At 41.6% G+C, this 4,700-nt stretch overlaps 1 non-coding gene across 1 annotated transcript; it reads left to right on the forward strand.

Moving 5' to 3' along the window:
- The first annotated feature begins 809 nt into the window (after positions 1 to 809).
- On the forward strand, positions 810 to 916 carry LOC122666361. Its single transcript, XR_006333554.1, has one exon. It is a non-coding gene; the product is annotated as a small nucleolar RNA R71 (small nucleolar RNA).
- Positions 917 to 4,700: the final 3,784 nt, after the last annotated feature.

A 4,700-nucleotide genomic window follows, 5' to 3' on the forward strand; every position in this document is an offset into this window, starting at 1 on the left:
GCTGGCTAGGTAACTTTCCTGTTTCCCTCTCATGCAGGATTGTGACAAGCTGGGTGAGTTGTTTTTCCATGTTATTGTGGCTTGTCATGAGAAGAGCTATCTTGTTGTCCATCTCATTCAGTCTTGTTGCCTCTCCTATATTGGTAAACCCTGGGGGTTGCTGATAAGGTGCAAGGAGAGGAGGCCTAGCAGAATTAATAGAAGGTCCTGGATGAGGACGAGGGGGAAAGGGATTAGGAGACATTCCTTGGCTTTGTGGTGCATAGTTGGTCCTTTGGGCACCAACCTGGCCTTAATGGTTAAAGTTGGATGGGCCTGCTTGGTTCCCTTGATTCCATGAGAAATTGGGGTGATTTCTCCATCCTGGATTGTAAGTATTGCTATATGGGTTATTTTGGTAGAGAGCACTTACATTCTCAGTGCTGGAATTGCCCACCAAGGTGTTGGGGCATTCCTCAGAAAGGTGTCCAGGGGTTTGGCACCAACTGCATACCGACATATGGTTGACCTGGTTGACCGGATTAACTGGTATAGACTCTTTAAGAACTATGGACTCCAACCGTTTTATGAGGCTATCAAGTTTGGCCTCCTTAGCTGGCATACCCTCAATGAGATACCCCTTAGTGGTCCTTTCAGCCTCTTGGGAAGATTCCCATTCCCTAGTCTTATCAGCCAAATTGGTTAAGAATGTCCATGCATCATTCTCCTCAGAAAAAGAAGTAAAGCCTGCTGGACACATAGACTTTACAAGTTGCTTGGTCTGATAATCAATACCCTCATAAATAATTTGGCATAGCTGCCACAAGTCAAAACCATGGTGAGGGCATTCTAAGAGGAGGTCCTTGAATCTTTCCATTAATTTAGAAAATGACTCATGTGGTTTCTGCCTGAACTGGAGGATGTCACTTTTAAGCTTATTGGTCTTGTGAAGAGGGAAGAATTTTCTCAAAAAGACAATGGTGAACTCATCCCATGTATTAATGGAGTTTGTTGGCAGTCCATAGAGCCACTTCTTGGCCTGGTCTTTCAGGGCAAAGGGTATAAACCTAAGCCTAACTGTATCATCAGTCAAATTCTGGACCTTAATTAGAACACAGACCTCCTCAAATTCCCTAAGGAAGAGATATGCATCCTCATTAGCCATCCCATGGAAATGGGGTAGCATGCTGATGAAGTTGGTCTTGAGTTCATAGTTATTCCCTATAACAATAGGCAGACTAATGCATGAGGGCTGTGCAGCCCTGGTGGGGTAAAACCTATCCTTAAGAGTCTTGGGTTGTTGGTCACCCATGGTCAAAAGTGGTAGAGAAGGTGGTCTTCTAATACGACGATTACTTGAATCACGAGTCCACACCTTAGCCACCTAAATAGATATGAGGTCTCCTTTAGAAAAATTAAAGAAAAATAAAACACTTAAAAAAAAAAAAAAAAAAACTAGAAACAAGAGGGACCCCAAGGTAGATAGTGCATCTCTATCCCTCAAAAATCGAAACAATGGTTCAAAAGCTGTAAGGATGCCATATAGGTTGACAGCAAGGGAACCCGTATAGTCTTCTATAGCCACCTACGTGCGACTCCAATATGGATTCTGATGTAGAATGGAGGTCTACTATACGTTTATGTTTCCAACACTCTCACTATGTCGCTTTCCTGTTATCAAGAGTGGTCACCTCCAAAGATAAGTCACATGTCAATTCACCCAACCAAGTCAAGATGTAGCGTCATAGGTAACTTAATCCTATGAGGGACACCAAAAGATGGAGGGTTGACGCATATGAAGGACTTTAGATTGGGCGCACACTATTTGAAACAGAAGAGAAACAAGAAGAGGTTTTCAAAAACTGATTTTTTTTTTTTTTTTTTCAAAAAAAAAAAGAAGAGAAAATAATAAACTAAAACACTTCGAACTACTTAAAAATCAGATAAATAAAATGGACAATAATCTCCCCGGCAACGGCGCTAAAAACTTGTTTGAGTTAAAATAAAACCGTAAGCGTACTGGTCAATCGTAGCTACGGGTCGAACACGAGGAGATATACGCCACTCTATTTAACTAACTTAAAAGTAATGCAAAATGAACCAAATTAAAGTGTTAAATTAAACTAACAAAAATCAATGCATCCTAACTCATAAGCATCTAACAAAATTAAGGGATTAAATCGGCGTCCTAACACATGAGCATCTAACCTATCAAACTAAGGCGAATTGAAAGAAATAAAAATGCAGCCACACATACTAACCACATAGAAAGAAATAAGGGAATAAAAATGCATCCATAAACCACAACCATATAAAATTAAAATAAAAGAAATAGAGGGGGAAGAAGAAGAAGATAGAGAGAGATAGAGGGGACGGAGAATGAGATTGAGAGTTTAGATAGTAAAACCTGGATGTGCTTGCATGAATGTAAATGAAAAGCTTGAATACTTGCATAAACTTACCATGGCCTCCTCTTCTAAATCTTCAAGTCTTGTCATCAACTTAAGAACTTAGACTAGAAGGCTTAAAACCTAAACTAGAATTAAGAAATTACAACCCAATTGAAGACTTAAATTGAAATTAAAGCATAAACTAAACCTATTATAAGTATTAACTAAAAATTATAAAAGCAAACTAGAACTTAGAAAAGCCAAAAATCACAAATTAGAAGGAGAAGAAGAGAAGAAATTTCACTAAGTGAATGAGCAAATTTTTACAAGAGAGGTAGGAGGTATTTATAGGTGGAAGAGAGGAGAAGAGAGAAGATGGAAGTGTAGGAGAAATATTCCCTAAGAAAAGAGAATATTCTCTTCTCTTTCCTCTTTTACAATGCCTTGAATCCTAAGAAAAAAGAAAAAAAAATAGAAAGAAGAAGAAGAGAAGATTGTTTACATAGACCTTCTATTTCTAGAAAAATAAACTTCCAATTTTAACAAGTGCTTCCTTTCCTTTGTAGATATCTTCTCCAAGCAATAAAATCAAAGCGTCTTTGATTTTTCAACCTTCCATAGATGAGAAAATATAAATCTATCCCAAGTAGAATTTCAGAAGTGCCCTTGAGAAGTTGGAGGAGAGAGAGAGTAAGGGTGATGACTAGGATTCCTTCAAGAATAAATAAAATACCCATTCTGTCCTTCAGAAAACGTGGAGCATGGGGTGCATATATAGGTCTCACCATTGTGTTCCTTGCAAAAAATCACACAAAATAGACCCAAATTTCATCCAATTCGGAGTTGGGGAGCCCAAGATATCTCAAGTTGAAGTTGGACTGTCCAGAGCCCTCCAAATGGAATCTTTCGGGTACAGTAAAGTAACTTCTGATAATTTCATTAAGGCCCCTAAAATTCGAACTTCCGTTTCACTTTGTCCCCATCCGACTGTTAATAATTATAAATAAACCCCTACAGACCATTTTCACGCGTCGTTACGGAAACGGCCATAACTTCTTCGTTTCAACTCGGAATTAAGTGCCGTTTGAACCATTGCGAAGCTGACTCGATGGGCTATGCATCCATTTACACTTCTAAAAAGCTTAAAAACATCTCCTTAGCATCATCTCCTTCATTTTCACAAGAATTCACCTAAACCCTGAAAAACACAAGAAAGCACCGAGTAACTCTGTCCAATGTGGTAAAATGTATAATTTATGCCCTAAAATTTCACACATAAATGTGCTCATCAATGACTCTATACGGTGGATCGGACGTGGTATCCTGTCGAGCATTCCCTGCATCCCTCAAGGGCGCAGCAACTTTATGGTTCTCCTGACTGCGACCACGATCGATTGGATCGTTTGCAGAGCTATGCGAATAATTCATGACCCGCTTTCAGAGCAGCGTCAAGCAGAAGAAGACCACGGTCAACTTGCTGAACTTGATCCAAAACCCTGGGGAGTCTCTCAGGGAGTATGTTGGCAGGTTCACCAAGGAATCCCAGGAGGTCCGCGACCTAGATGACCAGACCCAGCATGCCGCCCTAGCGGGGGGCATTAGAGACATGGAACTAATCAAGGACTTGGCACGTCATGAGACCAAGACCATGAAAGAGCTCTTGGAGCAATGTAACCAGTTCGCCAACATGGCCGAAATAGTACAGTCACGAACGAAGGCAATTGAAGGTAAAACCCAAGACAACAAGAGGTCAGCATCAGATGACCGCAAAGATAATCAAAGATCAAGGACTAAGTGACGACAAGAGAAGGGCGATAGCCCATCGAGAAGAAGTGATCGTCGATCAGAGAGAGGTGAGAGGGCAAGCAGCCCAGAGTTCACACCCCTCAATACCACCAGGTCACAGATCCTCATACAAATCCAAGACTATGACCTACTCAAATGGCCACGACCTATGCTGGCAGGACCTGAGAAGCGCAGCACTAATAGGTACTGTCTCTTCCACGAGGACTACAGGCATGACACGGAGGAATGCTACCAACTAAAGAGAGAAATAGAGAACCTTGTAAAAGCTGGAAGCCTAGACAAGTACGTGAAGGGAAGGCGCAATGGCCGTTCGGGCCAAGGAGATCGAGATCGAGGTCAAGATCGGGAGAGAGAAGAACCCAGGAGAGAAGAAAGGAGAGCGGATCGAGATAGAGAAAGAGACCGCACTGACGAGAGAAGAGATCTAGCAGAACCAAGTGGCACCAAGGGAGCCCCCATCGTCACCACACTTGGAGGACCGGGGCAAGAGTCAACAAGGCAAGCCAAAGCTCATGCCAGGTTCGT

This window comes from Telopea speciosissima, chromosome 6, assembly GCF_018873765.1.
Source record: "Telopea speciosissima isolate NSW1024214 ecotype Mountain lineage chromosome 6, Tspe_v1, whole genome shotgun sequence".
In the NCBI taxonomy this organism is placed as follows: domain Eukaryota; kingdom Viridiplantae; phylum Streptophyta; class Magnoliopsida; order Proteales; family Proteaceae; genus Telopea; species Telopea speciosissima.